The 11709-nt window shown below is 36.2% G+C and overlaps 1 pseudogene; it reads left to right on the forward strand.

Moving 5' to 3' along the window:
- Positions 1–1678: 1678 nt before the first annotated feature.
- The window catches only part of LOC110281513 (cysteine-rich receptor-like protein kinase 2), a 15605-nt pseudogene continuing 5574 nt past the window's right edge, over positions 1679–11709 (forward strand).

Below are 11709 nucleotides of genomic sequence, written 5' to 3' on the forward strand. Positions count from 1 at the left end.
CAATTCTTTCATCGTACCAAAAGAGATCATTAAAAAATTCACATTCATAGATGCATTCACCATGGTTAATATATTTTGCAACATACACACATATCTAAATAGGAATCCAAGTTAAATTCTTGCTATTTTTTAATTCAATAATGAAGAACTATAAATACTACTTGTGAGATCAACCTTATTAAGAGTATATGTGAATCAACATTTAGTAACCTTAGTCTATTTCTACTAATTATTATAAGATCCAAATAATTTATTGCAGTTTAACAATGGAAACCACATTACCTTCTGTATATACCGAATTGTTGCGCTCTGTCTCCTTGCCTAAGAACAAACATTAAAAAATTAGAGGATTAATTTATCATAATACTAAAAGTTTATAAGTGTCCGTACACTAAAGATGGAAATCAATTACCGATTCCTTCCAACAACATATCTGTTACATTGACAACCCCATTATTTAATGTCTCATCAGATGTTAGCAAAGGATCTTCTGCTTTGAGTGATATACCAAATTTAAATACAAAATTTAGCCATACATGTAACTAAAAGCCAATATAATCTAAAATACTGGATACCTGTGTTAATGTAAGGTTCCATAATAGAAATGTCAACTATTTGACCTTCCAAGATTGATAAATTCCTATTACTTAAATAACCACTTATTTGAGAATGCATCAGGAAAATGTTCCTAGGATGTATCAGATTGTTAGCTGTCACTACTAGAAAACTAGTTATTACAGACGGATATTTCCGACGGATTTTATCCCACAGAAATACAAACGGAATTTATGAGGGATTTTTTGTTGGAAACCAAAAAAATGAATTAGCATAAATTACAAAAATGCTGCGTTTTATTAAATTAATACAGACAGAAAATTTGTCTGTAATTTAAAATTTTATGTCGGAAATATTGAGTTAAACGTCCCCACTTTAACAAGCTCCATTCACACCATACATTATCAAACGAGCTTCTCCTCTCTCCGTTAAGCCATCAACGATCTATTTCTTCTTTCTACCGCTACCGCCGCCGCTCCCATTGCACGATACCCTCCGGCGCCGCTCGCATCACGTTGCTCCCTTCGTCACCATCGTCGCAGAGCCCCCTCTGCCGCTTCGTCACGCGTCTTCTCCCTTCATTGCCGTCGTCACAGTGCTCTCTCCGCCACACAGGTTATCTTTTCAACAACTATTGTATCCATGTAATCAAGTATCCATGTTTTCTGTGACATATATTTCTAGCTAGGTTTTCTGATCTATGATAGCTTAATCTGATCTATGAATTTATTTTATTTTTTTTTGTTGACATAATCTTTTCTTATTCCAACTCATAAACCACTTCAAATTTTCCTAAATCATAAAAACCCTACCAAAATCTGAATTAGAATTAACCCATAGAAGGTGGAATAAGAGCCTAATAGCAGTATAAAATTTTTTTCTGTACGCTTATTTTATAAAAAAATGTAAATCTTTTATGTTCAAAATTTTGATTTCTTCTGTTCTATGTTTCTTGTTCTAGATTGCAACTAGTTAATGCTATTACTTTTTTCTATATGGCCAATAATAGTAATACAAGTGATGAATTCAATGCACATAATTATTGTCAAACACTTGATTGTTAGTTGATTATGAATTTTTTTTAACTATCAACCATCTTTGTTATCTTCGTGGGATGGACGCTATGGACTTGTTGTCTGCACTGACAGTGCTGTAAGATCATTTCCTAATCAAACATTCGTGTTATATTATTGACGATTATTCTCTGACATCTGAAATGGATGTTTCTATTTTTCAGGTCTATGCCGAAGGACCTGCTAGGTCTACTAGAGGAGCTACTGCTGTTGCCATGCTTGTTGGTCCTGATGCTCCCATTGCATTTGAAAGCAAATTGAGGGTAAGCCACATGTCTCATGCTTATGATTTTTACAAGCCTAATCTTGCTAGTGAATATCCAGTAAGCTTTTCATTTTCTGTCACAAGATTTTACCTTTGGGATCATGTAATTTGAAAGATAATTTCACTTTGTTTCTTATTGTTGTGATAATTAGATTATCCTTAAAAACTCATTAGTGTTTAGATATGGCATTTGACTGAGCATCTAAGGATATCCATTGTCCTGTGTGAAGGTGTTCAGAAGGGCCTCCAATCCTCGGATTATTGTATTTTTGCCGAAAAGCAAACCAGTGTAAGCGACATATACACTCTAAGTGTATTTTTTTTTGCTGATAATTAAACTGTTTGATCATCTTGTATATTTGATTAAATAGTTTAGTATAATATTTATCTAAATCTTAGTTATTTTCATTTTCATGTGAATAAATTCTTTCAAATATTGTCTAAAAAATGTGATGGATATACTATTGTCCTATCTCTTGGTTTTTAACTTTTGCATACATATTCCATTTGTCAAATCTAACTTATTGTTTTGAATTACAGTGATCAAGTACTCATTGGGATAAACCAATCACTAAGGATTGTTTCAAATCTTGTTGTGGCTGGTGTGCTAAGTCTTAGTGGGAAAATGGATGAACATATAACTGAAATTCTTCTATTCATTGGGTCTGTTCTAAGCGTGAAATCCTCTGAACTCTGACTTGATAGCAAAGGTATGCATTGAAACACTTTATCTATCCATTTAAGAAATCTATGCTATAATATAATCTCTTTGCCTTGAGAATTAAGCTATATTTTTCTATAGGCAAACAAAATTTATCTATTTTTAATTTGTTATTTATATGATTGATTATTGTTTTTATTTTTATGTTGGTTATAGTGTACAAATATAAAATCAGGACATGGATTTGTTGTTAGAGATGAAGGGTACAGGCAGGACAGTGACATTCAGAAAGCTGAGCTTTCAAGGGAGGCATTGACACGACTCTCCAAGTTGGTTGAGTTCAGAGTTAGTACAGGGTGAGTATCTTTTTTTTTAACTTTGTGTGCAGCTTATGAGAATTGCTTTCATGTTAATTGATGTTGGAACCTGGAAGTGCACATTCAGTTGTGTAGGTGATGATGATATTTGGATTGCCTTCTCAAAATATATAGTTTAAACGATGGTCATAATGTCATTTATTTAATTGAGTTCACTATTACTCTACATAATTTCAGGTTGCATAATGGAAAGTGAGGTATCACACTATCATGGGACAACTTGTTTTGTCTTTTTATATATTACTCTAAGAAAAAGTAGTATTTAATAGATTGAAATAGATAAGAATTTAGTAAAGTCAAAGTCGGTATGCTTTTTGAATCTCCAACTTGTTTAGTTTTGAAAGCTCATTTGACCATTAAGTGTAATAAGATCTATCTAAGAGAGATAGTTTCCACAACTTTATTGTGATGCTGATAATTTAACCCAAATTGTGGTCCCAAATTTTCCATTTGATTCTATTTCATTATTCTTATCTCATTAATTGTTAATCATAGCAGTATAGTTCAAGTTTGAAATTAGCTTATAGTTTGCTGCAAAAAGCAAGCCAGAAAAATACTCAAGATCTTCATTTTTAACTAAAAAGATTAAATTTTTTGGAATCTATCTCACACACATTAGTTAAGTTGGGACCCATCCCTTACCATTTTAGTGTATATCACTTTAATATACATGTTCAATGCACTATTAATTGATTCAAAATTGCTTTTATTTGATTAGTTAATAAATAGTAAAAATTATAATGAATTCAATCATAAGCAATATAGCTGTAACATATTCTAATTCAATAGTCTTCTTGCTTTGCAGCTACTTGATGGAAGTACCAACAATGGAAAAGAAACTAGACTTTGTCTATCCCCGGATCCTTGTTTTCCTCCTTATCAAATCTCTGTTACTGTTAGATTCAGTAGTAGCAGAACCAAGGGCCAAAGCAGTTACAGGGACAAGACCAGACATAAACTATGGCCTGGCACAGTTCAAGCTGCACCAAATAGCATAGGATACTATGCAAGAGGGAAGGTTGATGTTTCTAGAAGGGTAAATGAATCTGCTTATGTTTTGAAATGCTTGCCTTCTTCAGAAGGTAGAGTTTGAATAATGGAAGATCATGAGGTATTCTGACACGGATTTTCTTAACAAGGAACAGAATAATGGAAGATCAAGAGGTAATGAATTCTTTTTTCTGCTATGAAACAACATAATTGATACATTTATTTCGAGCAAATTACACAGAAAAAACCCCACTTTCTCAAGGAATTTGTAATAAGACTATTCTTTTACAATTTATTAGAATGACTAGAATTGATTTCGATCGAGGTTTAGCCGTTGTCTATATTCCTTAGTAATAAACAATCATTAACTAATTCTATCTAATCTTATCTAATCCTATTGTGCTACCTAATTTCAATTGTCCCTAATGGACCAACATGCTAAAGGCTAAAATTATCTTGTCTCAATTTTTGCATATCATGATGAATTGGTTTTACTCTTCTAATGTTGTGAGAAACTTATTTTGTACCTGATAAAGATAAATATTTATATTCCTGAGTAGTTCATTTTACTGGTTTGTGCAAGTACTCTTATAGTGATAATGGTTGCAGTAGTTAGTTCAGTGATTGTTTTGGTAGTTGGAATAGCTATTGGGGTCTATATAAGGAAAGATAGATACATTAAAAAAAGAGGTAACTGACTTAATTTTTCTTTAAAGAATGTTCAAAAAATAGAAAACAACAACGTTCCAAATCCTTTAAGGGATACAAAGCTGAATTTGCTGTTACTATGTATTCATAAGATGAATTTGCTCTTACCATGCCTGATGGAAGAGAAATTGCCATTAAAAGGTTGTACTTCAACAACAGGCATAGATTAGCAGATTTCTACAATGAAGTCAACATAATTAGTAGCGTGGAGCACAAGAATCTTGTGAGGTTGTTAGGATGCAACTGTTCTGGACCCAAAAGCTTGCTCGTATATGAATTTCTACCAAACAAAAGTCTTAATCAATTTATTTTTGGTAACTACTAACTATGGTTTTAAAAATGCCTCCATTTTATAACAAGTGTCATAAAATATTATCATAATCTCTTGTTTTAGATAGAGTCAAGGGAAGATATTAAGTTGGGAGAAGAGATATGACATTATCATTGGGACAGTTGAAGGATTGGTTTACCTGCATGAGAAATCAAAAGCTAGTATAATTCACAGAGATATAAAAAGCCAGCAACATCTTATCGAATGCTAAACTTTGTGCCAAAATTGCTGATTTCGGACTGGCTAGGTCCTATCAAGAAGATAAGATTCACATTAGCACAGCTATAGCTGGAACACTGTAAGCATTTCTTACCAATCAATGCATCTATTCATAACCCTAAACAATATATATAGCATTGAAAGTTTGAACAAAATCCAAGACCTATTAATATATGTGGATCATATTGATGCACGAAATTTTAATCTCAATATCAAAATCAAGATTTCTTATGATCTCGTACCACTAACCAGCAAGTGCACTGGGTCGTCCAAGTAATACCTTACGTGAGTAAGGGTCGATCCCACGGAGATTATTGGTTTGAAGCAAGCTATGTGTATTTTATTATTCTTAGTCAGGATATCAATTAAAATTATCAGTTTGAATTATTAGAAAAATAAAAGAGCGTGAAAAAAAAATTACTTGTTGTGCAGTAATGGAGAATATGTTGGGGTTTTGGAGATGCTTTGTCCTCTGAATTCCTGTAATGTAATATTCAACTCAATAGCATAATGCAAGGTTCCTTCCATGGCAAGCTCTATGTAGGGAGTCGCCGTTGTCAATGGCTACTTCCCATTCTCTCAGTGAAAATGGTCCAAATACTCTGTCACAGTACGGCTAATCAGCTGTTGGTTCTCGATCATGTCGGAATAGAATCCATTGATTCTTTTGCGTTTGTCATCATGACCAACAGTCACAAGTTTGAAGCTCGTCACAGTCATCCAATCCCAGAATCCTACTCGGAACACCACAGACAAGGTTTAGACTTTTCGGATTCTCATGAATGCCGCCATCGATCTGGCTTATACCACGAAGATTCTGGTTAAGGAATCTAAGAGATACTCTTTCAATCTGATGTAGAACGGAGGTGGTTGTCAGACACACGTTCATGGATTGAGGAAGGTGATGAGTGTCACGGATCACCACCTTCTCCACAGTTAAGCACGAATGAACATCTTAGATAGGAACACGCATATTTGAATGGAAAAATATAAACAATTGCATTAATTCATTGAGACGCTGCAGAACTCCTCACCCCCAACAATGGAGTTTAGAGACTCATGCCGTCAAAGAGTATATAATTCAGATCTAAAAATGTCATGAGGTACAAAATAAATCTCTAAAAGTTGTTTAAATACTAAACTAGTAACCTAGGTTTACAGAGAATGAGTAAACTAAGATAATTGGTGCAGAAAACCACTTCTAGGGCCCACTTGGTGTGTGCTGGGATTGAGACTAAAGCTTCTCACGTGCCTGGCCTATTTCTGGAGTTGAACGCCAGGTTGTAACGTGTTTTTGGCGTTGAACTCCAACTTATAACCTGTTTCTGGAGCTGGACGCCGGACTGCAACATGGAACTGGCGTTGAACACCAGTTTACGTCATCTATCTTCACGCAGAGTATGAACTATTATATATTGCTGGAAAGCCCTGGATGCCTAGTTTCCACCCCAATTGAGAGCTTGCCAATTGGACTTCTGTAGCGCCAAAAAATCCATTCCGAGTGCAGGGAGGTCAGAATCCAACAGCATCAGTAGTCCTTTTTTCAGCCTAAATCAGATTTTTGCTCAGCTCCCTCAATTTCAGCCAGAAAATAGTAAAGTCCAGAAATATGAATTTTGCTTAAGAACTAATAAAAATATACTGAAAACTAACTACAACACTCTAAAATCTACATGAAATTACCCCTAAAAAGTGTATAAAATATCCGCTCATCACAACACCAAACTTAAACTGTTGCTTGTCCCCAAGCAACTAGATAAATAAAAGAGGATAAAAAGAAATCAAGAAGCAATAATATATCAGAGTTTTAAGTGAAGCTCAGATTCTAATTAGATGAGTGGGGCTAGTAGCTTTTTACTTCCAAACAGTTTTGGCATCTCACTTTATCCTTTGAAATTCAGAATGATTGGAATCCATAGGAACTCAGAATTCAGATAGTATTATTGATTCTCTTAGTTTAGTATGTTGATTCTTGAACACAGCTACTTTATGAGTCTTCGCCGTGACCCTAAGCACTTTGTTTTCCAGTATTACCACCGGATACATAAATGTCACAGACATATAACTGGGTGAACCTTTTCAGATTGTGACTCAGCTTTGCTAAAGTCCCCAGTTAGAGGTGTCCATAGCTCTTAAGCACACTCTTTTTGCTTTGGATCATGACTTTAACCACTCAGTCTCAAGCTTTTCACTTGGACCTGCATGCCACAAGCACATGGTTAGGGACAGCTTGATTTAGCCGCTTAGGCCTGGATTTTATTTCCTTGGGCCCTCCTATCCATTGATGCTCAAAGCCTTGGATCCTTTTTACCCTTTCCTTTTGGTTTTAAGGGCTATTGGCTTTTTCTACTTGCTTTTTTTTTCGCCAAATTTTTTTTTCACTGCTTTTTCTTGCTTCAAGAATCAATTTCATGATTTTTCAGATCAGCAATAATATTTCTCTTGTTCATCATTCTTTCAAGAGCCAACAATTTTAACATTCCTGAAATTCAATATCAAAAATATGCTCTGTTCAAGCATTCATTCAGAAGTCAAAAAGTATTGCCACCACATATAATTAATTAGAATTTTCCTTATTAAGAACTCAAAATTAAATTGCCTCTTTATTCTAAATATTTGCTATTTTATTCATGTTTGATGATGATGAGAAAAATAATTTATAGCTTAAATGGAAATAAAGTCAAAATAGAGATACTAATTACTACTACTAATATGTAGCTTCTAAGGTAAATTCATAATAAGAACAGTTATCACAGAGTTAAGGCAAAGATTAGGACTCAACAACCTTTATTTTGGGAAGTGGATGTTCCTCTAGTCTGTGGGGTGCTTGGTCCTTCAAGAGATAATTTCTGACGCTTCAGTTCCTTCAAGTCACATCCTTGCTTTTCTTGTTTCCTTAGGTGCCATGATCTTGATGAATTTTAGCTCAGTGATCATGGCAAATCACACCAAACTTAGAGGTTTGCTTGTCCTCAAGCAAAAGAAAGGAAATGAGAGGAATATAAGGAGAGGCAATTTTGAAATTCAAAGGATATGATGCGTTGAAAAATATATGAGAAGAAATTAAAAAGATTTGAAAAGAATTCAAAAAGATAGATGAGTTTTGAAAAAGATTTGAAAAGAAATTAAAGAAAAATCAAGAAATATGTTCAGGATTAAAGAAATTTTTTTTTTGAAATTGAAGTTGAAAGATGAGAGTTTGTAACATGTCTATGCAAGAAATCATGAATTGAAACATGAAAAATTGGAAAAAAATTTGAATTGAAAACGAAATTACCTCCTCCCCACAATCTTGGCGTTAAACGCCCAAACGCTGCATGTTTTGGGCGTTTAACGCCCATCTGTAGCTTCTCCTGGGCGTTCAACGCCCAGCTGTTGCTTCTTTCTGGCGTTGAACGCCAGGAACTCCTTTGTCACTGGGCATTTTTCTGAAAGCCCAGGACGCTTTAAATCTGGCGTTAAACGCCCAGAAGGTGCTTCTTTCTGGCGTTCAACACCCAGAAGATGCTCCTTTCTGGCGTTTAACGCCCAGATGTCTATCCTTACTGGCGTTGAACGCCCAGTGGATGCTTCTTTTGGGCGTTCAACGCCCAAAACAGCTCTTACTGGCTTTTTCGCACCAGTGAGCTTCTTTTTGCTGTTTTATCCTCTGAATCCTTCTGTAACTCTGTGAACTCATGCAATTGCCATTTTACCTTGAAGAAAATTGACATAAACCTATTAAAATCAATTAATTAAACTTTGTAAATGGCTGGGTTGCCTCCCAGCAAGCGCTTCTTTATTGTCTTTAACTGGACTATTACTGAGCTTTAATCAAGACTCAGTTTTGAGCATTCTTGCTCAAAATTGCCTTCAAGATAATGTTTGACTCTCTGTCCATTAACAATGAACTTTTTATTAGAATCATTATCCATAAGCTCTACGTATCCATATGGTGACACACTTGTAATCACATATGGACCTCTCCACCAGGACTTCAATTTCCCGGGGAATAATCTGAGCGTAGAAGTAAATAGCAGAACTTTCTACCCTGACTCAAAGACTCTGGATGACAATTTCTTATCATGCCATCTTTTTGCTTTCTCTTTGTAAATTTTTGCATTCTCGAAAGCATTGAGTCTAAATTCCTCTAGCTCATTTAACTGGAGCAATCATTTTTCTCTAGCTAACTTGGCATCAAGGTTTAGGAATCTGGTTGCCCAGTAGGCCTTATGTTCCAGTTCCACTGGCAAGTGACATGCCTTTCCATACACAAGCTAGTATGGAGAGGTCCCTATAGGGGTCTTAAATGCTGTTCTGTATGCCCATAGAGCATCATCCAAGCTTCTTGCCCAATCCTTTCTACGGTTAATTACAGTCCGTTCCAGGATTCTTTTAAGTTCTCTATTAGAGACTTCAACTTGTCCATTTGTCTGTGGATGATATGGAGTGGCTACCCTGTGGCTGACTCCATATCGAACCAAAGCAGAGTAAAGCTGTTTATTGTAAAAATGAGTGCCCCCATCATTGATTAATACTCTAAGGGTACCAAATCTGCTGAAGATGTGCTTCTGGAGGAATTTTAGCACTGTTTTAGTGTCATTAGTGGGTGTTGCAATAGCTTCTACCCATTTGGATACATAATCCACTGCCACCAGAATATAAGTTTTTGAGTATGATGGTGGGAAAGGCCCCATGAAGTCAATACCCCATACATCAAACAACTCAATCTCCAAGATCCCTTGTTGAGGCATGGCATAACTGTGAGGCAAATTGCCAGATCTTTGGCAACTGTCACAATTAAGTACAAACACTCGGGGATCCTTATAGAGAGTAGGCCAATAGAAGCCACATTGGAGAACTCTTGTGGCTGTTCGCTCACTTCCAAAATGTCCTCCATACTGTGATCCATGGCAGTGCCATAGAATTTTCTGCGCTTCTTCCTTAGGCACACATCTGCGGATTACTCCGTCTGTACATCTCTTGAAGAGATATGGTTCATCCCAAAGATAGTACTTTGCATCCGTGATCAACTTCTTTGATTGCTGCCTACTGTACTCTTTGGGTATGAATCTCACTGCCTTGTAGTTTGTAATGTCTGCAAACCATGGCACTTCCTGGATGGTAAAGAGTTGCTCGTCCGAAAAGGTTTCAGCGATCTCAGTAAGAGGGAGGGACGTCCCTTCTACTGGTTCTATTCGGGACAGGCGATCTGCTACTTGGTTCTCTGTCCTTTTTCTGTCTCGTATTTCTATATCAAACTCTTGCAGAAGCAACACCCATCTGATGAGTCTGGGTTTTGAATCCTGCTTTGTGAGTGGATATTTAAGAGCAGCATGATCAGTGTACACAATCACTTTTGATCCTACTAAATAAGATCTAAACTTGTTAATGGCGTAGACCACTGCAAGCATCTCTTTTTCTGTGGTTGTGTAGTTCTTCTGTGCGTTATTTAAAACACGGCTGGCATAGTAAATGATGTGCAGAAGCTTGTCATGCTTTTGTCCCAACACTGCACCAACGGCATGGTCACTGGCATCACACATCAGTTCAAAAGGTAATGTCCAGGCTGGTGCAGAGATGACTGGTGTTGTGACCAGTTTAGCTTTCAGGGTCTCAAATGCCTGCAGACACTCTTTATCAAAGATAAATGGCGTGTCAGCAGCTAGCAAATTACTTAGAGGTTTGGCAATTTTTGAAAAATCCTTTATAAACCTCCTATAAAATCCTGCATGCCCTAGAAAGCTTCTGATTGCCTTAACATTGGCAGGTGGTGGTAATTTTTCAATTGCCCCTACCTTAGCTTGATCCACTTCTATTCCCTTGTTCGAAATTTTGTGTCCAAGGACAATTCCTTCAGTCACCATAAAGTGACATTTTTCCCAGTTTAAAACCAGGTTAGTCTCTTGGCACCTCTTTAGAACAAGTGCTAGATGGTCAAGACAGGAGCTGAATGAGTCTCCAAATATTGAAAAGTCATCTATGAAGACTTCCAGAAATTTTTCCACCATATCAGAGAAAACTGAGAGCATGCACCTTTGAAAGGTTGCAGGTGCATTGCACAGACCAAATGGCATCCTTCTGTATGCAAATACTCTAGATGAACATGTGAATTCTGTTTTCTCTTGATTTTGGGGATCTACTGCAATTTGATTATAACTTGAATATCCATCCAGGAAGTAGTAGTATTCATGACCTGCTAATCTTTCTAGCATCTGGTCTATGAATGGTAAAGGAAAATGATCCTTTCTGGTAGCTGTATTGAGTCTTCTGTAATCAATGCACATACGCCACCCTGTAACTGTTCTTGTAGGAACCAGTTCATTTTTTTCATTATGAACCACTGTCATGCCACCCTTCTTAGGGACGACTTGGACAGGGCTTACCCAGGGGCTATCAGAAATAGGATAAATAATCCTAGCCTCTAGTAATTTAGTGACCTCTTTCTGCACCACCTCCTTCATGGCTGGATTCAGCCGCCTTTGTGGTTGAACCACTGGCTTAGTGTCACCCTCCAATAAAATCTTGTGCATGCATCTGGCTGGGCTAAT

Source organism: Arachis duranensis, chromosome 5, assembly GCF_000817695.3.
Source record: "Arachis duranensis cultivar V14167 chromosome 5, aradu.V14167.gnm2.J7QH, whole genome shotgun sequence".
In the NCBI taxonomy this organism is placed as follows: Eukaryota; Viridiplantae; Streptophyta; class Magnoliopsida; order Fabales; family Fabaceae; genus Arachis; species Arachis duranensis.